Source organism: Geospiza fortis, unplaced genomic scaffold, assembly GCF_000277835.1.
Source record: "Geospiza fortis unplaced genomic scaffold, GeoFor_1.0 scaffold112, whole genome shotgun sequence".
NCBI lineage: Eukaryota > Metazoa > Chordata > Aves > Passeriformes > Thraupidae > Geospiza > Geospiza fortis.
The window spans coordinates 27,861,319-27,886,981 of NW_005054298.1; positions in this window are offsets into that span (position 1 = coordinate 27,861,319).

Genomic DNA, 25,663 nt, shown 5'->3' on the forward strand with positions numbered 1-25,663 from the left:
TGCATCATCTGTTCAAAATATTGTCTTCAGCTAGTGGGGAGGGGGAAGAAAAATTAATTTGAGGGATCCAAATATTTAGACAGAAAATTATGAAACATGTCTGCCAGCTACAAGCAGGACACATGCCAGACCATGGTCAGACCACGGGGTACCCAAGCAGCTTTGGTCAAGTTTGCCACCCCCTCAAGGTGCTACTTAGCTCTCCAGCTTGCAAACGCATAAGGGCTTGGCAATACATCATGCTATCATTGTTAGAGCATTTAGACAATGAACGGAAAGAGAAATGTTATGCAAACTTTTTGTTATGTCACGTTAACAGAGTCAGATTAGAAATTATTATGCAGATATGTGAGAGGAGGTGGAGAATTTGAGAGTAGAAGTGTCCTAAATATGTTCCTGTCAAGTGAAGGCTGAAGGGGGAAAAGATATCACAATTTCCTAACTTTTTCCTCCAGCTATATGAATGACAGTGTTGGTCTCTGCTCTATAGTGCAGAGTTAAAATGTGGGACTAAAGTGGAGGATATGCGGTAACAATTAATAAAACCCCACCAGTGAAATGGGGAGATGTGAAGGCCAGGGGAGAAGATAAGCTAAGCTTGTGTTTTGGAACTCTTCACGTGTTTATTATTTACTGCTGCCATCATGGCTGTTGATGCTCTAAGGATCTTGATGAGGATTCTTAGGGCCTCTGGACAATCCTGCAGCCGGGCACTGTAGGGGAGATTTTTTCCTAGAGCAAGCACTAGGAGCACTTGAGTTTCATTCATTAGGTGTGTGTGCTAACTTGATTAGACAAATGGAATCAGATCTGTGTGATGTTTGCCTTGCACTTTGCTTCTGGTAGGCAGCACCTTCTTCATCAAAATAAACCATGGGTTTGGAAGAAAATTACTTCTTTTAAACTCTATTGAAGTTTGGACACTTTTTACAGGAGTCCTTCACCAGAGAAAAGTCCTCTGTCTTGAAATTTGTCCTGTTCCTCTCTCTTCCTTCATTTGTATCAAACTGTATTACAGACAGAATACTGTGGAAAAAGTGAAACATTTTCCAGAACAAGGAAAAGAAAATCAGCATGCTTTTATACTTATTAAAAAAAAAAAAATCGTGTTCCTCTACTTCTCTGGGATGTTTAATCTTAATAATGTTGACATAAGCTTTTTATATTTGAAATGAAAATTAGTGTCTCTATTAGAGTCCAAACTGCTAAATTCATTAGAAGTGTCATGTGTCAAATAAAAAAAAAAAACCCTTTCTCTCTGGGTTGTTACTTGTTTTCCATAACTCTAAACAAAGGCATAAGCCTCTCTGTCTTTCCCTTTTCTTTTTTTGGACAACTTGCCCTGGTGACTATATAATTAGACACCTATAAAAGGCACTTAAATTGTTTTTTAAAAGTTGCACTTCGTTGGCTTCAATTAAGCTTACATAAGCTTGTACAAATGGGGACTTTCAAAAGAAAAGTGAATTTGTGAACGTGGCAATTTTTCTTCAAATTCCCGCTGCACTCATCAAAATGACATTGATTTGCTCAGATTAGCAGCTGATACCTGACACTTCTTTATTTGAGCTACTTGACTCAAAATAGCAATTGTTTTCTCATAGCCAGGGATCAGCATCTCAACAAGTACAAGCTCCTTTCCAAACCAGGCAATCCTTCAACTACTGCTCTGGCCAGCAGCAGGAAAGTTTCTTTTCCAGAAGCTGATTCAGGAGAGAGCAATGCCTGCTGGACACTGCACATCAGTCTCGTGTCTTAAATCTGTCTTGCACTCTTTTAGTGCAGCTTTTTGCTCCATATTCCAAGTATCATTGCATGCTTGAAATCAATATAACTGGATTTCATTCTTTCCTGAAATACAGGGAAGCAGGAACAGAAATCATATATGTAAACCTTCTCCTTGCAGAGAAGAAAACTCAGTGAAAGAGTTTCCAGCCAAAAGATCCTATGCTGCCTCCCTTTGATGTCATGCCAAAAAGCTGATTTTGAAATTATACATTGGAGACTTCTGCTAGGAAATGGCCGCTTGCAGCCATGTACAGCAGAGTTGTAATAGAGGCTGATCTAAAAGAAATAGAAGTGTAGAGCAGGCTAAACGAGCCTTTCTGTTCTTTTGCTAACCAGGCCAGAAAATCTTCTGTGAAATACATCTCTGAAGTACCTATTCTATAACCCAGGATGTAGAAATAATTCCCTTTGATTACTTTCTGTAAAATGAGAGCTCTGGAAAATGTGGGAAGAAGTCACCTTGGGCACAGAGGGAATTTGCTGGCATGGCCTGGTTTGCATAAAGAAAGATGGCTTGGTGGGAGTACAAAGCATAAATAATATAGGTAAGGAACTGCTTTCACTTGAACTGAATGAGAACTCAGAGTGGTAAAGTATTCTTGAAACTTATGAGCTTTCTAGAAGCCCACAACCTTCCAGAAGACTTGAACCTTTTGAATGACCTTTCAAAAAACCCTTTCTCTTGCACAAACAACCAAAGGTGCTACAAGCTGATTCTTGTTTCAGCTAAAAAGGCTTCATCTTATTCAGAGTCTGGTGTGGCACAGCATTAGAAGCAATCTTCTCTTGGCATCTCATCAGCATCTAATTTCAGTTGTCTGTCTGCTCTCCTTCCGCCCGGCTCTGCGTGACAGTGCTTTATTCTGGGGGAGTTTGGGTTATCAGGATAGATTAGGGAGCTTCTGCAGAACAAATCCGTGGCAATTGCAGGAGTTTACATGGGGCTAGTTCAAAGTGTGTTGTGTTTATTTAGACATGAAACTTGCAGGAAGGACACAACTGGTGCCCCAGAGGGGCATTTTCCATTTTCCAATCAAAGCAGATGAATTTAAAATTGACTATCAAATCCTTCTAGCAAACTTGCATCATTCTTTGCTAATTTTCTTCCTAGTGGCCCCTTGAGAGATGCAGACAGTCTCAGTGCTGCATATTAAACTTTAATTACTGATTTCTGTTATGAGGTCGAGATAGAACTTGGCCAGAGATAGCTGCATCATAGCTTAGAAGCTCCTTGTACTGAAAAACACCCATAAAATAGATGAAAAATGAGTCAGCAACCTCTCACCAATCTCTGTCAGTGCATGCTGCACCTTCAGCTCCACTGTAGGATGCCAGCTGGTCTTCTATTAACAGTAAATTGTAGGCTTTTATTTATTTATAAGTGTCATTAATCTGGTAGGTTGAATGCAGTTGGCTCGCCAAAAAAGAGCATACGGGGCTTAGCATTATCTGAGCAGACACAATTGGTGGTTTATGAAAAATATCACAATGAATAACCCACAACAGCCACGCTGTTACATGGGATTTGAAGCATTTTGCTTATTACGTGGCACAAAGTACAAGCCCAAAATCAACATTGCTTGACTGACTTTTCATGAGGAAATATCGAATGCTTTCAGGCAAACTACTTAAAACCCCACACGCCTGACATGGAATCACTTTCAGTTCTATGCAAAATTAACACACAGGACTTTGGAATTATTGATAACCTTGCTGAATTAAATGAGACTAGAGATTTCTCCTGAGATGGCTGTATATCTTCCACACTGGAGTAGGTATATGTGGGCTTGCAGAACTAGGTAACGTGAGAGAGTTTATTATGGAGGGGGAAGTGGCAACATTTATACCAGTGTTTTAGGAAATTTGTACTGGAATGCTGTAAGTGTTCTGACAGGGCACAGACAAGAGGTTTGCACTTGTATAGAATTAGGACGGTACAGTATTTTCTTTCTATGTCTGGCATTTTCTTTCTATATCTTCCTTTTGCTGCTTGTGTTATCCATCTGCTCTGGATTTGTCTAACTGTGCTATTCCCTCCTTGGCTGTTCTGCCTTTCTCCCAGACCTGCCTGGACTGTCATCATGTTGTGTTTGAATACTGCACAGTATCTTTTGACACTCAAGAAGTGCTCTGGGATAATGAAGTCCTAGTTCTCAGCGTGGCAGTTTTTCTACATACCCAATTAGCATCATTTTTCTTCTCTTTCTGCTGCCATGTCACTTCTACTGCTTATCTAAATAAATGGGATTTCAGAGGAAAATCCTCTTTTTAGAGGGGAACTCTTGACAGTCTGGCGCTTACTTTGTAATGCCAGGAAATGAAAGGGAAATAACTGCAGTTTGTGGGGCTGCTTTGGGCTGGCAAAGAGTCTGCTGGGCTGCAGAAGCCATCTGTATATTGAACATGGGTATTATACCCTGTGCTTGGCTGCTGTGGGAAAACACAAGGGAAGCTACAGGACCAGTGTGGTGCCAATGTTCTCTGTTTTAAGACCTTTTTAAGACTCATTAGTTATCAGGACCTGTGTGTTTGCAGGAGTGTTAAAGCAAACATATTGTTCTAGGAGTCAGAGTGGAGAGTCATCTGTTTGCTTAGACATTTTCAAAGTCACTGTGTGAGACTGGCAGAGTTCACTAGATCACAGTGCAGTGGGTGTCATAAGTAGCAACAAGAAATAAAGATCTCATATCTCCTACAAGCAGATGCAAGCAGCTGAAAATATGACCACAGATTTTAGTTATTACATTTAAAATATAAAACAGTCAGTTCATTTTTCATGGCCCAGTCCACAAGCCACCATTCCTCTTGCCCCCTTGCTTTGAAGTCCCTTTATTTTAACTTCCAATATTGCTTTCCGTCTAATGGGATATTAGATTGTGGATGGTTGGGGTTTGGTTTGTGTTGATTTTTTTTCTGGGCGAGGCTTGAGTTCCTTTCTAAATTGCAGTTTATTTAGGCTATTTAATAAATTGTTTCATATTTGTAGTATCTGTTTTTTCTGGGTGCTATGGGTACTGGTATTAAACATGGAGAAAAGTTTAGAACTTTAATTAAAAGTAGATGTGAGTGCATAGTTTTTAAAAATGACAAAATACTGCTAAAACAAATGTGTATTTTATGCATGCTAGTAAGTTTTCAATTTGCTAAATATGTTATATGTTTGCTTTTAATTGTATAACCCCAAATATTGCACTTGTCTTCATTAAAATTTATTAGTTCACTCATGCAAAGAAATTCTTCTAAGTGTGTCCAGTAAATATTCACTTTTATGGACTATGAAAATAATTAGCTCCTTAAAGCCGGGGCTGTCATCGTTCATTATATACTAAGCAGGCAAAGTGAATTTCAATATATTTGCTGGTCTGCCTCTTGGGGTTTTTTTTTTTGTACTTTTAAGTCAGTTCAAGTTTACTCAATTAAAACATACTAGAAAAGCAAGTTACCAAAATCTGTGGAGAGTTGTACAGTGAGCTGGTTTTTATTTATGTGCTGGGATGGAGGAAAGAAGCAATTCAAGCCAGCAAAACACTTGTCAAGGTTGGACAGCAAACTGTCAATGAGTGAATCGTAGCACACTGGGAAGGGGGAAGCTTGGGTTGTTGTCCTGTTCAAGGGACACTGACAGGAGCCAAACACCTCTGGAAGCTGTTGAAGTGTGAGGCTGTTTCACACAGCCATGCTGCCCAGCAGCTGGCTGGCTCTGTCTCATTCTTCCTTCCCCTGCCTGAATGTTCACAACACTCAAACACAGACCCTAAGGTCTAAAGTTCAGGAGCAGATGGAAGCATGTGCCCAGGCTGATGTTTATGTGTCTTAGTGCAAGGTCTGCTCCAGTTTATTAAATAAGCAGTCCTGCTGTGCTGTTTCCTCCATTCCGGCTGAATTGACTCCTTACTACAGCCAATAGCCTTCTGATCAGATTGTTTTGGTATTTTTCTGAGTTTAGACTCATTTCAAATCAGCACCAGAGGTTTTCTTGATCCACTGAACAGTGAAGGATGTACTTGTACTAAAAAAGCACTGCCAGTAGTAGATTGCTTTTAAAACACGCAATTTTTTCAAACATTTTTAATGGTGTCCTAACACCTAGAGGTAGTGTTGTTATGCTTATGCTAAAATTAAAAAATTAGGATACAACCATATTAAGTAGGTTTCATAAATAGATTAATACTATATTTTTTTATTCTAAAACATCTGTGTTTTTAAAATTAAATTACTTACATTTTCAGGTTCTGGAGACTTGGGCAATTTATTATCTGTGCATTGTTGTTGTGGTCAAGAGTGATGTTACTGTTTCTTGGCAGGTTTAAAAAGATTTCTTTTGAGGGTTATTTTATTAGACTCTTTGAAACTCCTGATGATCTATTTTGACATTTTCTTTGTTTTTTTTTTCCCTAATAAGATAAATGGGCATAATTTGCAGTGATTTGGTTAACGGTATGGCATTTCATTCAACTGTAGTGATATTCAACAATTTCTCACATTTTCATAAAATGTATCTTAAATGGAACCTCAGGTGTTCCTGCTTATCACAACTGTATTCCACTCTGGAGGAAAGCATGCTGTGATTTAAAAACCACATACATCTCACTGAACCTCTTTTATTTGTAGCATTTGCATCTTGCAACCTAACTTGGCAATTTGTTTATCAAAGGTAGGATTTGGTGCTTACATTATCCGTGCCTCATTTATAGTCACAGCTAAAAAGGGAAGACTCACTGTAACTCCAATTTCCCATTATGGATTTGAGAAGGGATTAAAAATAGGGAAAATACAGGGCAATAGTGAGAGGTTGTATCACTACTTACAGGAATAGTGAGCCATAACAGATCTCTTAGGTTCTCCTCGCTCATCTGTTTTGTGCTGACACCTTCAGCGGACAAACCCATTTGGGGAGTGTTTAAGAAACAGTTTGTGACTGAAACAGTTCCACTGCCTTTTTTTATTTTTTCATTTAATATTTATGAAGTAATCCTGGGTAACACAATGTAACCACGATCTTATAAAGACCATGTGATGCTAAAACAACAAAAATAATCTTGTGGCTGGATTTAAAGAGATTAAAGTAAAACCAGCTTTTTCTCTAACAGGGTTGTGTTAGATATTTGCTGAATGTTCCCATTTATTAGAAAATCAGGCTACATCTATGTAGCAGGAGATACTACATATAATGCTTATTGGTACATTTGCTTATTCAAGGAACACCAAAGAAGGAGAACACATCTTTTCTTCTGTGGGGTCTCTTATGAGAAAGAAAAGACTTCATGAGGCAGGACAAGCCCAACCAACATTTGCTCAATGAGTCTTTTTCTATGCCCTGAAGTTGATGAGACTATTAACATTAATTATTCATGTGCTGACAAAGGCTGCTGCAGGAGACACAGAATGAAGACTAATAAGCTGAAATAGAGAAAACTGGATGCATAGGAGAGCCTGGAGAATGGAATATCTTTCAATATTTTTCCTCATTAGTTTGGCCTATTTCCCACAGGGATAGCAATACAAGACTGTGACACCAGAACTTTTCCTTAAGTGTGACTGCAAATTCCAAGCCACATTCCCTCAATGAGCAGCACTCAGCCCATGAGCCTTGACCCTTTTGTCAGCTCAAACATGCCTGCTGATAGAGGATGTCTTGGAGACTGACAGATGGACCTCATCTGCCTAGGGCATGGTGCAACACAGGGAAGAACTCAATTTTGAATTTTGTGCTTGAAAAAAACCAAGCCAAAAGAGGTAGTAAAAACACCAGTGGAAGTCAGCGACTTCCCACTGGGCTTCTGATTCCATCTTCTCACAAAGATGCTCTGACAAGAAGGAATTTAATAAGAGGCGCCCTCTGTAAACAGAAATACTATTTCATTTGAAGCTCAGTGAATGTTGGGGCAGGTAGAGCAATAGACAGGATGCTCAGAGGGAGTGGTTTTTTAATGAGCTTTCTCTCCCCAGGGACCATATAAAATTCTGATATTTGTATTTCTAAGTTTTAGAGCTGTAAAGCCAAAATACACCTTTATCTGTAGCTGCTGGATGTTTATGGCTACTGGCTATCAAAAAGAAAATCTCCTTTTAATAAAATATTTGTATCAGCTTTTTTATTTTTAAGTATGCAGTTTTGCAGAAATTGAGTCTCTGTTCATGATAGTGTTCTTAAGATTCTGAACTCTTGCATCATTCCAGTTTACTTGGCAGTTCTCCTAATAAAAAAGAACACAACATCAAGGGTTTTTAAACAACCAACCATAAAAAAGCTTCACATTTTTTGCAATTTTTTTCTTGCATAGTGCTGAAAAGGCTCGGAAACCAGAACCCCTTATTCAGCAAGCTGATTGGTGCTCTGCATTTATACAGATTGCAGGAAGTGAACTTAAATGCCATCAGTGGTGTCAGAAAACTGTCACTTGGTTCTCAGGTATGCAGAAAGTCCACAATCCTGATAGTACTTGTATGTGTTCAATTAGTCACATTATTCAACCAGTCATCTACAAGAAAAAAAGCCCTGTGTCTATTCATCAGAACAAAAAGTTGCTATAGCATGGAGTCATCCAAGGGTGATCCATGAATATACATCCGTTAGTTTTAGATCTGCACACTTGTGTCATGGAACAGTTATTTTTAAAACAGCGTCTCTTGAACAAATGTGTTTAAAAGTGTGTTTGGTGTCATTCAAATGCAACCTGCAAGCATAAATCGCAGTTGCAGGTGCAGCTCGGGCCGGTGCCCATGCCTGGGAGTCTCTTTTCAGCACCACGAACAGCGCCCAGAGCCGCAGCCTGGGTCGAAGCTGTCCCTTCCTTCATGGGCTGGGCACGAAGGGAATTCTGCACTCTTAAATGGGTGGGTGTGCATGTTCAGCAGTCACACAGATTCTTGCTGCTTCAGCCAAAAACTTGCTGAAATAATTACTGTGTAGGGACAAGACTTTATTTTTATATTAGGCATATCGCAACCTCAGACATGTTATTTTTGCTCAAAAGAAATGAGAAGCCTGGCTGACCTATGTTCCCAAACTGTGCTAGTTAATTATTAAGATGTGTTGAAACATGAACTATTGAGTTGGTCCTACAGAAATACAATTTTCTTATGCTGTACAGCTAAGCAATATTGTTAAAGCCAGACATCCAAAATGCTGAGACTTGCTTAAAAATAGTGATTTAAAAGAAACTCCCTTGTGACACACTTTTCTAATTATTCTTTCAGATTTTTCAAGTTATTTTTTCAAAGTTCTATCTGCAACTATATTTCCACTTTTTAGAAAAAGAAACCTAGGGCTTATACAATTGTAGGAACCCTAGTAGAGAAACTTTCAGGCATTGACTCTCAAAAATTTAATAGTTGGTAGCAAAGTGATTAGAAGAAAGTCATTGGTTGAAAAAGCCATAAGTGCAGAAGTCCAAGACTTATTACAACAGCACTACTCAGTAGGGGAAAAAATTATTGAATGCTGCTCATTGGCATAGATAAGGATAGGTTAAATCTCACTTGTTTGTCTTTAGTTAACTACAGTAAAATTGTTAGTATCTTACTCTCTGTCCACTTGGTCAATGGGAAGCTCAGTTTCATTTGCTTGGTAGAAATCTGAAAGTTGAGCTAAAAAGTACAATTTCATTGACGCAGTTCTCCTAGCAAAGGAGAAAATCCGTTTCCTTCCTCTGTGGAAGAAAAAACCTGGAAGAAAAGAGAAGGCAGCCAAAAGCTGTTCTGTTGGAGGGGAGAGAGGGTAGTGTGGTAAGATTAGTGAATACCTGAGCTCTAAGTTACTTTTAAGAGACAACCATTGTCTCTTGCATGCCAGAGGTTTGTTATAGTTTTCAGGTTGACTGGCTATTAGTTGTTTCAGCAACCTGGATCTCATAAAACATTAACCTTTATAGCATTAACTTTTAAAAAATTATTTGTTTTTATTTGCGTGAAAATTCATGTTTCTTTCACAGAAATGTTTGGTCAGGCAGAAATTTGAAATAAGTAGGTGAAAATTTGAATTTTAGCATGGCAATTTTCTACCTCTTTTTGTTGTTGATATCCTTAATTTCCGTGTCTCCAACTGGAGGTAGACCAGAGTAGCCAAAGCTTAGAAGTTGTTCTGCTAAAAAGATGATGCACCAAGGATGAAGTTCTGTGAGAACCTTTGTAAACCAGAGATAAACTAATAAAGAGAGAAACTAGTAGAGATAAACTAGTTCAAAGAACCATAAGTGCTAATTCAGAGAATCTAGCAGTACAGTAGATTTGTGACAGAAGGGTATTGCTGTAGTGAAAACTGTCTATTGCCATGGAAGTTGTGAGGTTTAGGTACACCTTCCCAGCATAATAAAGGAGGGTTCCATCTCTCCAGGGCAATGTATTAGTACAAAATAGCAGTAAATACTCGTTGGGCTAAGAATATGACACGTTCATATTTGGAGGCTACTATAAACTTCTTCACAGTTTTTTTCCTTTTGTAAAAGTTTACTACAAATCCTGTCAGAAATAACATTTAGCTCTTTTCTTTTTATTGTGCAATGACACTTTTGTGACTCTCTCCTAGCTAGTTTGAGAAATAAAAGTGGATTTGCTAGACCTGAAAGATTTCAATTAACTAAAGTGAATGCCAGAGCTCAGAGATAAAGTGTCCCGATTTGCTTCTTGCCCATCAGTCTAAGTATGTCCTAACAAAGATTTTTCAGGAAAGAAAGCAAATAAAAGATTAGAGGAGAGAGAGTGGGATGGAGTTTTGAACACAAAATGAGTGTATGGATTAACATTTTCAGAGGAAAAAACACAAAGAGAGGGAATAGGAAAGCAATTTTGGCTGTTGGGGTTGTTTTTGTCTCCTTGTTCTTTAACGTTCAGAGATAGCAAATCCATTCTGTCTTTACCCAGGCAGTGACATGTCGCAGTAAAATTTAGTAGCAAATATTCTTTCATCTTTGTGGAAGTACATAGGCTTTACTTGGGGAGTCATTCTAATCTTCAGTTTCTTCTATTTTGCAAAGAAAATTATGATTTAGGTATTAGAATATAAATCATTTTAATCTTTTAAATTAAGCACATTTGTTGCAGCAGAAGGAATTACTGTGTTTATTAATATTGTGTGATGGAAACCAAAACAAATTGTGTCATAGGTTTACGAAAAGAGGTGATCACAAGCCTCTGGAGATGGTTTAGTAAAACTTAGTGTTCAAGGAAGGTCAGCTGGGGCAGATTGCTCAGGATTGTATCTGGGTGTTGGACATTCTTAAGGACAGAAACTCCACATCTCCTGGGGTAAATCAGCACCATCGTTTGACCACTCTCACAGTCAATAAGTGTTTTTTCATACTGTTTCAATGCCATGTCTTTTATTTTTATATGTCCATTACTTCTCTTTCTGATATTGGATAGCTCTGAGAAGGGTCTGACTTCATCATCTTTGCTCTCCTGGGTATTTATAGACATGAGTGAGATCTTCCCTGAGGCCTCTTTTCTCTAGGATGATCAGTCCAGCAGTGTCAGCCACCCCTCTGATCCCTTCACCTTTGTGTCCTTTTATTTGGCTCCCTGCAGCACATGCTCCTGTCTGCCTCCCACTGGGAAGCCCAGAACTGGACACAGCACTCAGATGTGTCTCACCAAGGCAGAGTAGAGGGGAAGGATCCCCCCTTGATCTGCTGGCAATGCTCTTCCTAATTCAGCCTCGGATGGTCTCAACCTTCAATGCCACAGAGGTGTGTCACTGGCTCTGCTCAGCTTGCTGACCACCAAGACCTCCAAGTCTTTTTCTGCCAAGCTGCTTTCTAGACAGTTGGAGTCAAGCCTGTAGTTCTGTTTGGGGTTATTCCTTCCCAGATGTGGGGCTTTGCGTTTTCCATTGAACTCCATTATATTCCTTCCTGCTCATTTCTTTAATCTGTTGAGATCTCTTTGAATGGCACCTCAGTCATCCACTGCACCAGTCACTCCTCAGAGTAGATTCCTGAACATTTACTGAGGGTATTTCCTGTCCCATCACCCACAGCACCAGTGGAGATGTTAATTTGGCCTCACTATCAGTCGCTGGGGCACAACACCAGAGACCAGCCTCCAGATGGAATTGGTGCTGCTGGTTACTACACTTTGGACTTTGTCTTTTGGTGGTTTCCATGTCACTGTCCCTGCACCCAGTAGTTGAATCTTCACACTCAGTTAAAGCAATGTTAGTTCTGAGAAATAGGAATCTTCTGAATATCAATAAAGCTTTTAGCCCATTCCTCCAGGGATATCTGAGGGGAAATATTTAACTTCATTGAATATGTGATCCTTGAAATGTCCAGATGAACTTTGCTCTGAAAGATTTAAGCAATGTCTGCTATTTCTGAATAGGGTAAACCCCCAAAGTGAAAGGATAGTACTGTAACCTATTTGATAATGTGAAAGTTATAGGCAACTTTGTTAGTGCAGGAAGGTCCAGCAGAGCTTTTGGAGATTAATCCAAATGCAAATGACCTCAGAATCATGAAACATTTCCTCTCAAGTCATGGCCATAAATGATGACTTCTCTGGAATGTTTTCATTTGGGGAGGTAGTATGTTGGATCTCTGTGAGAATGTTTCTACTAAGGAGCATATCAGAAGAAGAACCAGAGCAAATCACTAGCCAGAGAGAAATATTATGAGGCCATGAACAAGGACTTAATAAATGAGATTGTGCTCATTCAGGGCTACAATTCAATCCACAGAAGCCAATGGGAGCTGTTGCCTGTGATGATCAGGTAGCTTTATTGCAGATCTAATGAGCTTCCCCCTGCAATGCAATTTGAAAAACACTGTTCTGCCCTGCTGCCTTTGGTAAAGAGTCTCTGAGCTCTACATGTTAATCAAAACTCCCAGCACACTGAGGTGCATTATCCAGGAAATGGGAGGCAGAGACTAAGACTGAAAATGTTTTTGCTTTACACCAAAAAGGAACAACAGCACAATTGTTAGAAGAGTTACACCACAGCAGCCACTGGGCAGGAGGCCACCCTTCCCACATAGTCCAGGTAAGATCTGGTCAGACCAGAAGACCAAAATAGGAAGAAGCAAGAGGGCAAGGTAGAGAGGATTAGTTTGTTCATTGAAATTCAGACAGTGCCTTGGTAACCGAGTTGACTTATCATCCTTTTCCTGTGCTTCAACGTGCCAAAAAGTTACTGAGATTAAAACAAATATGTATTTGTGATTTCAAACCCACTAGAAGAAAAAGGTAAAGTTGCAGGTAGTATTTTTAACTTACATAAAGGTGCGATAATAAAAATGTAAGTTATAGTCTTGCAGTGCTACCCAGAAAAGATTGTGCAGCTGTGGTGCATTTCAGTGGACCACAAAGGGCTGGAATATTGTCAACAGACAAGTCAAAAATCCTAATTTCACACTTAAACATCAAACTTTTTCTTATTTAAAAACTTATGTAATAAAATAAAGGAAAAATAAGAAGAAATAGGGGAAAAAGAAAAAAAACCCCACAATTTGACTCCTCAGATGTATAAAATATGAAGAATACCTGCAGGCTTCCCAGGGTATCAAGATGTGGAGCTCATAAGCACATAACAGTGTGAGTCACAGATGGAAAGGGGCACTGGAGTGATATTTACATTATCTTTTATCACTGCTCTCCCACTTAAAGCTTGCATTGGAAAAAGTCTGTACAGTCAATTGTATTCACACTGTAAAAAAGAACTAATTTTTTAAAAGAATTTTTGATTTAATAGGTTTCAGTTTGAAAGAGAGCAGAAAAAGTGCTGTGATTTTAAGTGAAATTTCTCCACACGTGTTTTAATACTCTGAGTTTCACTGAGAAATAAACAAGGGATGTTACATTCTATAGCCCTTTGAATCTGGTACAAGGACTCTTCCTTCTTGGCTCCTTCATTTCCAGTAATTAAACCATCTGGTTGATGAGGGAAATTAATTCAAGACCACATTAATTCCTATTTCTAAATTTCTTTGTGGAAAACACTTCAGGAGAAAATGATGTTTGCTGGATGATCAGATGTAAAATTAAGAGAATGTGTTGTTATTATAGTCCTATAGTGCTGCTTACAAAATTAATCATGGATGGTTAGAAAGTTTTGTGATAAATCTGGTGTCAACATTGAGATAGCAAAGAAAAGAGTAGAAAGATCATTAAATTCTCACAGATTTGTTTAGGTTGGTACATAGAATGAGAACAAGTGTTCAATTTATTGAAAAATTCAGGCCAAGCTTTTACAAGACATGGAGGAAGTAGAACAGTTTGTACAGCTTGCAATTGTATGTCTGTGCTCTTCAGTATAGAATGCTGGGCTATTATGGTGTGAGACTGACAGTGAAAGTTTGGAAGACAAATTTAAGTGCTATTCAGGCTACTTTTGAAGTTGTTGTTACTGTTTCTAAACAACATTGGAAGGATGGGGGTTTGTTATTTTGCTGAGCAAAATCCCGAAGTCATCACTCGATGTTCCTCCACTCCAACACTAAAAGAGGCTAAGGCTGGGTAAACAGAAGTTACAGCTGGCTGTGTGCTGTTATGGATCCTGGAATAGCCTCTCCTGGCCACAGAAGAGTCAGAGTTGTTTGATCAAGCCCAGGCTATGAAAGGTATGCACAATTTGAATCTCAACATTCTGATAAGCACTGCTGAGGCTCTGGACCCATAACACATTGTTTAGCATCTCTGCTCCAGTTGCACATGGGAGTTTTTCTTTCATTGCAAGCACAGCCAGCCTCTAACAGAAATTTTGGGAAAAAATATTGCAGAACAAAATACGAGAGTAACTATTTTGGGCATAGCATTTTGTCTGAAATGTAGAGCATGAAGTAGTGCAGTAATAGTAATATAGTGAGAGCAGTGTTTTTGTAGTTAAGTGGAAATGATCTTCCAAAGGGCACTTAATCTCAGTTTTTCTAGGAAAGTAAACAGAATAAAAGCAGTGGCTATTTTCACAACTACAGTGGGTTGCAAAATATAAGTGTGATGTAAGTGCAGACAGCAATATTTCTTCTGTATTCAGATTGCCCTTCTCATTTCTGAGGTCTCACTCTCCTCACAGAGCTCCTCCACACCAAAGCATACCTTGCCGTCTTTTTTTAAAAAGACTTCTGCTCCTCCTTGCCAGCATTTTGCTAATTAGACAGAGGCACCCATTACTGAAGGAGTGCATTTCCAGCCTCTCAGGGACAGCACTTTACTGGCTCAGTTACTTGAGATAGGAGGAGCAGGCAGCAATGATGTGTCTATCCTTCTCTGATTCAACAGTTCTGGGCTGCTCTTCAAACTCTGACATGCCTGTTAATCTTGTAGTGACAGTGATGCTGCTGTCTGTGTGCACTGTCACCACAGAACTGTCACTGCAGTAGGTGTTAATAAGCAAAGTGGCTGTTTAATGAAACACTGATTTCTGGACAGTAAGTAATGTGTTTAGGGCCCTGGGCTGTGCTTTAGAAGACAAAGGAGGGCTATTAAGCTCAGTTTGTGCCTTGCCCACCCGGGTGAGCAGGTAATGATGTGTGCCAGACACTGGTGCTCCCATTTGTTTTCTCTTCCATTTCTTTTCAGAACACATCAGAAATCTGAAAATACATTCTGTTTTCTCAGAAGAGGAAAGCATTTGACCAAAGATCAAAATATTAGTTCAGGTATTCCAGTTGTCTAGGACTGTGAGTTAGTTTTGTTCTAAATTTCTAGAGAAAAAGGCTTGATTCTCCACAACCCTCTTCACCACATGGCCCCTCATTCGAAGTTCTGCTAAATCAGAGTAGCAATTAGTTAAGCACATAATTTTGCTCTTCATGTTGCATAGAGCTTAGATGAGATTTTAATAATCATACCTGCAGAAGTGTTCTGGCACAAAATTGAGTATCAAAAACTATTGTTGTGCTTAACCTGTGCTTTTCTGATCATTTCACCCCCATTAAACTGCTTGAAAAGGGGTTAATCCTTGAGACAGCAAGCCACAATCCTGACTGGTGGTGACCATTTAGCAGTGTTCTAGAGATAATTAAAATCATATGTACAAAAACAGAGTGGCACTACCATGAGCCAAAACTCCTATTTTCAGAAATTTTTAAGCCTTCATGAAGGGTTCACAGAATCCATTTTGGCATATTGCCTTAGAGTTAGCCCTTTGCTATGTGTCTGAGATTCAAGATGCTAAAAATTACTTGCTTCAGGGTTACTTCAGGGCTGCAGTGTGCAATTTTTAGAGTGAAGGTGTTTTTGTAAAAAAAAATAGAATAAAAATGTTTATTCTGTATAAAAATGTTTATTCTATTAGGTCTCATAAGTATGGGAGGAAGCCAGTCAACTTTTCTAACTTAGCATGCACAGGGCATGAAGAATCAGCAATAGTTTTTAAACCACAGATGAAAACTGCCAATTCAACCAAAAAACTTTTCATGTAAATTGTTTTTTTGCCTGAGCAAGTTGTGTATTACACCCAGTGGTGCCAGGATAAGTTCCGAGTGTGCAGCACAATGCATGCCCTCCTACACCCATAGTAGTCCCTCATCCCACTCAACTAATTAACAGCAATTAGATAATTATGGTTCATAAAAGTCTTTGAAAGATGAAGATCTTACTGCTTGGGACTCATTAGCCCTTTTAAACACATTTATTATGCTTTTTATTTCTGACCACAAAGGGGAAAAACTTTAAAATATTCTGTTATTTGCCATTTTCTGCTCGTGAAGCAAAGCCTGCAAAACCAGCCTTTCTCCCAGATGTCCAATATTAGCTGTGTTTTGACTGAAAATGACAGATAATGATAGAGAAAGGAAGCTTCCATAAAACACCTTGCTTTTGATCACGAAATTTTTACTAGCATTCCAAAGCAAATGCCATGTTATTTTTATATTGCTGGTAAAAATCTAGCCACTTGTTCTCTGTGATAAAAAATGCTAAGCTTTAATTATGTATGCAGCATAGAGCACACAAGACTGAAGAGCTAGAGTAGATTTTTCATGCAAGGCAACCAGAGCTCAAATAATTTGTGGAACTGACCATTTTTGTTGTAGCTTGAATCTTGGGAGTTTTTGTTTGGTCATTTGAGTTTGTTGTGTTTTGGTTGTTTGTTTTGGTTGTTTGAGTTTTTTTTTTTTTTTAATTTAGAAATCCTTTTTGCCAAAGAACTTCCCTTCAGTTGTGTTCCTGAAAGATGCTCAGTTTTTCCTCTTGTCCATTTTACTTAGTGACATGGAGAAGTTTTCACATCACTAAACATTAGGCAACTAAATAAGGAAGTTAATTTATTTACACTCCTGATAATGATGAAAGAGAGGATCCTCCAGAAGGCAAACTGGAGCAACATTGTTTTCCTTTTCTGAGATAACAAATTATGTAGAATTCCATGTATTACTTGTGGATGAGAGCATTAATTAAAGAGTGGTGCAGCTCTCAGCACACTTTTTGACCTTATTATGTCCTTTAGGGTCAGGAGCCTGTTATGAGTAATGCTGTGGCCACTGTTCTCCCAGCCTAATAAAGGGCTGGTTTATATGGAAGGAAATACTTGTTGACTGTTTGAAGCAGCCTTCTTATCCCAGCCCTTGAATTTCAGAGGTACACTAAGAGGCCAATTGGGACCTAGGATTTGAGCCTTGCTTTTGATATTTTTACTAAATCTGCTTTCCTGTGTTTACACCTTTATCACAGTCAGTGGGGTAGAACTAAACCACCTGGGGATTAAGTGATTTTCTGTTGCCTATTCCTGCACTGCAGGCTGAGTCAGTTGTTTGTCTTTTGACACAATGGGATTTACAAACCACTCCAGCAGCTTTCTGTAGAGCAGAGATATAACAAATGAACACAATTAAAACAATGGTATATTAAGTGGTACAAACAGTGAAGTTAATAAGTATCTCCCTGCTTTATGCAGAGCTCTTATTTACTATTTTATGGCAGTATTAGAAGGAGAGTTGCATTATGGTTATACAGTCCTTGAGTCACGAGTAGCAGTTGTCACACTTTTTGATGAGTGTACTTTGATAATGGCTGACTTTATTTAATGAGAATGCTGTCAATACAGCTCCAGCCCCAGCTGTCACAGCTGCCAGGCAGGAGTTGGGGAGGTGTAAGGATCTAATGATGGGCTGGTGCTAAGGGAGAGATTAGATTAACAAAAATCAATGCAATGGTTCTGTTGGTAATTTTGATTATTATGCTCTGCACTGCCTGGACTGAAAGGCTGATTTTGATTGATTCATTAGACTATTGCATGATCAAACATCACTTTACTGTATGTGTCAGCAAACTAAATACTTGGGGGGATATTTGGTGATGTGATTTTTGCATCCATGAGGTATAGTCACCTAAGAAGTGAATCCTGTGATTTTATTTTTATTTTTGTTCCCCTAACCAAGAGCAGCTATAGATCCTATTATTCTTTGTGGGTCTCATTCAATTCAGAATATTCTATGACTCTATGATAATTCCTTGTGTCAGGGAAAAAATGTTTATATTTCAGGTTTGATAGCTGGTGCTAAGATAAATCAAACTTGGTTAGGAGGATGAAGAAGACAAAGAATTCTTTTGGTTTTGCAGACGTGTGCTTATAAGTCACACTATGCTGCAGAAACAGCAGGAGTAATGATGGAGGGAAAACAAAAATAGTACCCAAAAGGATAACCAAGGTGGATTTTCTCAATGCCTTAGTGCATGTTTATTTACCTGACTGCACACACAGAGAAGAAGACAGAAGCAGATCCACATCATTTTGATAAGTCTTATCAGGATAGGAAAATGTGTTTGCCAAGAGACAAATAATTTTTGGTGGTGGCATTGTAAGGGAATTAGTTGTATTTAATTAAGTAGACAGCTCTTTTCTCTAGATTTCAAACTTTGTCAAGCAAAAATACTCTAATATCATTAAGTGTAAGGTACTCTAGTCACCTTCCTGTAGAAAGGGAGGGGGGAAATGTGTTGGTGACCTTAGGCCCGTCTTCTTCCCTCCCTTTAAAAACAGAGGCAATGTGGTGGAGGGAGATTCCAGTCTGTGGCAATTTCCTCATTTCCAGCTGCTGGAAAGGCCAAGTGCTTCTGCTGTTCTCCACATTGTCCCCTGTGTGGTTTACCAACATGCCTGGTTTGGTGGGAGTAGTGATCCCATGTCCCCATACACTTAAAGGCAAGGAAGTTTTTTTTTTGTTTGTTTTGTTTAGAATCAAAAGTAGCAGAGTTCTTCCAGCCCCCAAGAATTTTTTACAGACTTTTCTTCACAATTAAGCACCAAAAACTTTTAAGCTGCCTTCAAAAATTGCAAGCTACTTGCTTGAAGGTGGTTCACAGAATTTTATCTAAAGAAGAGGACTTAGTTAAAGCCTTGTTACACACACAGCAAAAAGGTCTGTAAGTTTTAAGGTTCTGCTTAGGCACATGCTGTAGATTCCTTCCTCCCTTACTCAGCCTCACCTGAGGTGAGAAATCTACTTAATCTCTCTCTTTTAACCCTCCTCTTTGACCCTGCTTAATCCAGGCTCTTCACAAATCAAGATTCATAAGCATGACTACTCCAGGGTTTCTTTCCTTGACCCTCTGAAAACTAATGAAGGATGTTTTAAGACCTATGCTTTTCTTTGTTGGCCAGGAGAGTACCATGTTATGAGCCATGATATTTCAGTTCTGATGGTATTTCAAAGCTTTGCTGAGAGCCATGCATCAGTTGTTTAAAAACATATGTCTTGTAACTGCACCCCTCTGAAGTGGGAGCAGGGGAATTCCCTGACTTGTGAGTGCTCAGGCAAGTTATCACCCCTCATTTGTCAGTAGTGCAAACAGGAGCAGCTTGCACAGCTACAATTGTGCTCATAGTCCTGCAGGGTTTAGTGATGGTGGATACAAACTGGGAATTGTTCCTGAATGTCTTGGCTCGTTTTCAGGAAGGTCTTTGCAGAGTTCTGGAGACCACAATGGGATCAGACGGGCTCTTTTATAAAGCAGGCCTATTTGAGGCAGACATGGTAAATGTAGTCATTGCAGAAATGCTGGGAGAGCTGTGATGATTTCTGCTCTTGTAATGGCTGGTGTTCATGAAGTGGTGGTGCTCTCTCTGCCTTGTCACACAAGAATGGAAGCACATTAAAGGAGAATCATCTTCTTGGTGTTTCATGCAGGTAGTGTCTTGTATTGAGGCCCACCTGGCTGTTTTTAATGAGAACTAGATGCAAATATGTTTACATATTTTTCCAGCTTTTTCTGTTTCAAAGTGCAGAGCAACAAAAAATTCTATGCAGGTCTCTGACTATGAGTCTTAGCTCGATTTTGCCGTTCTGTGGTTTAAGAAATCCCCTTATTTCTCTGAATAGTAACTTGCTCTGTTTTGAGATCTGTCCAGTCATTGGTTCCTAATCCATTTAAAGTGTGTTCTACTGATACAGCACAGTGCTAATCTTTTAATCAGAATGTGATGCTATGCTCAGTCAAGGGACTTAGAAAGTCTGTAATACATCTACCTAGTGAAATTCCTCAAATGAATATAATCTAAAGCAAAAGAGTCAATTAAGGTTATGTTCAAACAGTGATGACATGTGTTTAAATGAAGATACTTACACTGTAGCTGAACTTTTTGATGAATTTGTTTTATTAATGTAGCTTTCAGGGAGGGGAAACAAGTAAACAAAACACATGGCCTTATTTCTTTCCATCTGGGCATGGGAAGTTGCTGGAATGTTTACTTTTCACTTTTATAAAAAATGCTAATCTCAACAAAGTGTCTTTGGCTTATCAGGAAGAAAGATTTGAATAAGATCGAAACAATATTTTTGAAAGAGGTAGTATCATAAAAACTCACATTTCTCTGCTTCATTTGGCTTCAAGACTAAATAACTGAAGTGGAACTACATTCTAAATTATAACCATGAAACTGTCTAGCTCTTTTCTGTACTAAAGACTATTTATATGACCCTTGTGCTCTGAAAGATAAAACAGTCTCCTTTACATGTGAGATGATAATTAAAAGGAAGGAAGCCAATATCTAGACCTCTTGGCTCTGTGTTCAGCAGCCAGCTCAGCATTCCCAGCAGAGGTGTACAAAGCATTACTTCTGGCAAATGAAGCAAAGGCAGCTCCTGAAGATTATCTGCCTGATGGTAAAAACACATCCATGCGCTCTGTAGCACAGCATAAGGATGGCAGGTACAAGAGAAAACACATGCAATTCATTAAGAGGTTGTTGCAATCATAAGTATGCAGTAATATGGCACCTCTGTTCCAGCTCTGTTTATTTATATGTAGAATATGGACATCATATAGTTGAAACAGAAAGCTTGCAATAGGTTTAATTCTTCCTCTAGATTTTAGAGCTTACAGTAGATTTAATTCTTCCTGTAGGTTTTAGAGCTCAGCACCTCAAGTATAGCAGCATTTGTTTCCTGAATGGCATCATCTTGAGGACAGTATTTGCTCTGAGTTAATGGAATGATAGAGTGGTTTGGGTTGGAAGGACATTAAAGATCATCTAGTGATCTGCCATGGGCAGGGATACATTCCTCTCCACCAGGTTACTCAAATCTCCATCCAGCCTGGCCTTGAACACCTCTGGGAATGAGGCATCCACAGCTTCCCTGGAAGTGTACAAATGTATTTGCAGAGGACATTGTCTTTGTCATGGCTGTACTGTAGGAACTGTTGTATTCTTTAAGTTGTATTTAGGTGTCTTCATGGCCAGTACTCCTCTAGAGTTTTTTTGTAACAGCTCACAACCACTATAACATCAGCCAAGGTGAGCTGAGAGCTTTCGTGTCCTGGCAGTTCATCTGAAACACAGAGCAAGTTCACATCACAGTGTATTTGAAAATCCTAATTCCTTGGCCTCTGCCTTGAGGACTGTGTCTGCATCTCATTCTGTTGCTGTCACCTGCCCTGAGCATGGATTGTCAGGGTGGTTTGAGTGCTCCAGTTTGCAGTAAACATGTGCAGTTAACATTTTCTCTGAGTATCCATGCACAGATTCTTAGCATGGCACTGCTTAACTCGATTAACAGCAGTTTGGTTAACTGAGATAGGGAAAAGTGAAAGAACACAACCAGAATTTCTGTGTGATTTGGCACTAGGACCCCTAGATGGGAAAAGATCTCAGTGTCTGTTCCTGTTCAAAGGAGAAAGCTGTAGCTTAGTCATGTACTAAGAGTGTGGTTTAAGGGGGAGGACACAGAGATATGGGGGCTGCTAGTGGAATTCACCCCTCATAGTAGAACCTGTGGCTGAGCTCCCAGGGCTCTCCAAGGGATTTAAATTAAGGTTAGAGCACTCAGAATGGTAAATCCAAGATGCTTGGAGGGAACAGGGCTCAGGATACCTGCCAAAGCAAAGGATGGCCAGCTGTGAGAGCTGTCCCTGTGCAGTCCTTAGCCATGGAGATCAGCGTGTCCCTAGCCACACATTGCAGCCTGGGGCAAGGGCTGGTGGGGCTGGCTCTGGTGTTGGTGGCAGAGGGACCTGTCCTTTCCAGAACTCTTTTAATCCCAGCAGAACCAGGCTCATTCCCTGCCATGCTGCACAGGCAGTGAGCACACCTGCCAGCACTGAGCCTGGCTCTGGGCAGCAGGGCTGGGAAAGAATGAGATGTAAATATGCATCATGAGCACACTGTGCCTACACATTGGCTTTAATGCTGCAGGAACATTCCTGCCAGTTAAACATTAAAGGCACCATTGATCCCAGTGAGTCCCCCCCAATACCTATGTATTTCAGACCTTTCAGTGCAGACTAAGGACAGAAGGAGAATTGAAGGAGGTCTGTGTGGGGAGAAGAGGCATTTAAAATAGAATTAATTTTCTTAAGAACTATATTTAGGTCTGAATTTGTGATAGCAAGAAGTGTATTGAGGTCAGAGGTGTTAGGTGTTCTACAGTTTTCCCAAAGCAAAAAAAAAAAAAAATACAGTGGCATTGTGCTATCAGAGCAGAATTTTGGTTTCTGACTATCAAACTGTCTTCTTAAAAAGCAATAACTCTTGCTTAACATAATTCCTATTGTCTGTTGTGTAATTCCTGTTGTCTATTGTGTAATTCCTATTGTCTATGGTGTAATTAGCACCAGATAGCTTGTGGAAATAGTAAATTAGATTTAATATGAGGAATGAAAATGCATGCATTGCAAGTGTATTGAAATATTTCCCTTCATTGATCAGAATGACAGAGGGCTGTGTACTTACAAAGAAAGCCCAAGTAAAGGATGACTGTGTTGTAATCATGTCTAAAATGGCTGTAAATGAATTTGAGGAAGTTTTGCTGATGTGAAGGTGATGTATTTTGGGTTTAGAAGCTATTCTCAGGCCTCTCTGTCAACATATGTGTGTGCTCTGCTGTTCTCAGTGCAGTCTCAATCAGAGCAAAGGCTGACGGCACAGAAAGCTTCTAACTGCAGAAGCTGCTAGGGACAGTGCTTGGGAAGATGGTAGAATGTGGAATAGAAGTTGAGGGTTATAGCAAAGTTCAGTCAAGACCTTAAAACTCGTGGCTTTTGGTATTGTGGTATTGTGCAAGGTAAAACATCTTGTAAAGTATCTTCATCTTTCTGTAACTGCCTTTGTACTCTAAACCACTTCTTTCCATAATGATCATGCATGGAACTATGTAAAACTCTAGAGTTATAGTGAAGTAGGGAGACTTACATTGCAGAAGAAAAATAGCAGACTTGATTAACAGAAGGCAATGGACTGTTTCCTTTTCTGTAAAGGTTCAAATGATCTTTGAAACAAATGTAGAGCCTAATCATAGAGGATCAATATAATTTATTGAGCATTATATAAAAAATGCTCATACATTTGGATTTATGTTGTGATGGGGTCAGAGGAAGTGTTCCCTCAGAAAAGCTCTAGAAATGGGCATAAAGGTGAGAAGAATTTATTGAATTATTCACAGTCAAGAGCAGCAGTATATGCAGGTACGTAATTCTAAGATCTAGTTTCTGTGTAATTCCTCTTCCTCAAGTAGAGAAAAAGCATCCCTTGTATAGTAATGAATCACTCGGACATGAGTGTTTCCTATTTATGGAAGTGTCACATAAAATGAAAGCACTCTATGCTGCACTCTTTTGCACAGCCCTCATCACTTTACTGGGTCTTGAATAAAAGATTTTACAGAAAAGTCTTACACTTCAAAAATATTATAAAATAATTGCTTAAAACCCGCAATTGAGACTGTGGAAAAAGGAAGAGTTGGGTTTTAGGATGTATAGAGATTCCAAAAAGTGACATTTATCCTGAATAGGGCTGCATCTGCAGCTACACTGTAGCTTACAATATTATGTGCCCATTCATGGGACTCTGTATCCTCTGCTGTGATTATGTACTGTGGTGCAAAACCATTCTTAGGGCTATTTTACAAAGATGTTCCTCTTGGTTGCCAAAATATTTTAGTGGTGTGGGGTTTTTTTCAATTGTTAACATCTTAAAATCCCTTTACTCTTCTTGCTGTGGGGTATGAAACAAACAAAAAAGAAAAAAAAAAGACTAGGAAAGGAGGAGTTGAGGGTAAATATAAACATGAGGAGAAACCACTGTACTGTTTTTTGTATTCACATCTTGTCAAGTATCCACCAGTTTCCAGAATCACTGATGAGAAATTTGCCTCAATTTGCAGGGGTTTGATTCCAAAAAGAAGCTGAGAAGTTTAAGTTGGAAAGATTTAATAGGTTAGCAAATGAGCCTCACAATTAAAATTAGTAAAATACTGTTTCCATTTGCAACCCTGTAGAATGAATACACATTTATTGAAACAGTCTGGGGTGGGGGGAGCTAAATAACCTCACATAAAATGAAGTGAAACCATATCTGAAAATTGAGTTGCATGGCAGAGAGAATTGATTCACAGCTCTAGTTTAATCAAATGAGAAGAGTATAGTAAGCACATATACTAAAAATGACATCCAAAGTTAAGCCAGTTAAGGAGGCATCAGAATAATCAATGTAGCCAAATCAGTAAGAGATAAATCAATTCGCAGCCATGGGAATTAATCTCTACAACTTTGCAAGTGCCAGTGTGTTTAGAATTGTTGAATCCAAGGTTTCTTTTGAGGATAACACACCTTCTGCATTTGCATGAAGTCACATGCATTTTTACTTTACAAATGTTGAGGGATTGTGATTCTTAGGCTTCAAATTTGCCTAAACAAAAACCACAAAATGGAGTGAGAAGAGGAACACTCTTACCCTTCTCTGGTAAAGGATCAATGTCTTTTGTTTCAGGCAACTAAAGGATTCTACTAAAATTGTGGCTACTTTAACTTACCAAAACTCAGGTAGAAAGAAACTCAGTTACAGTTCTGTTATGCAGAACATCCCAGCATTCCTGTCTGGAAGAGCATGCTCAATGTAATTACTCTGGGTATGAAGTCACTTAGGCTAAATACTGAGTAAATTGCTGAGATTTATCCAGCATTTTCTAAACTACAAGCTTGTAATGAACATTTCAAATTGGAATGCTGTGTCCTTATAGCCTGCAAGTTACCCAGTTGCTTTCTGAAGTCTATATTTATGCAAAAAATGGATGTAAAAACCATTTCACTCCCATAGCTGTATCATACTGGCCATGCTCCCGACCGGCTGCAAGAAGACCCCTTAAATCCAGAATTTATCAATGGTAAAATAGTTTCATGTTGGTTATGACTGATGAATGAAGACATCTGACCAACTTGCTAAGTGGAAAAGCCTTGTAAATTATCAGTGAAAAATAGCTGAAAAGCTTTTTTTTCAGAGAAAAATTCACATCGTATAAATACAAATAGATTTTTTTCTATAAATCATTGGGAGGCATAGAAACAACAACCTGCAAAAATCAGGCTTTGAGGCTGCCTTGATTGCTAGAAATGAATAATGAGGCTTATAGCTGTGTCCCAAGGATGATGGACATGAAACTAAACAACCTGCATGAAAAGCAAATAAGTGGCCCTGTAATTTTGTCTCTGAATTGTGCATAAATCCCTG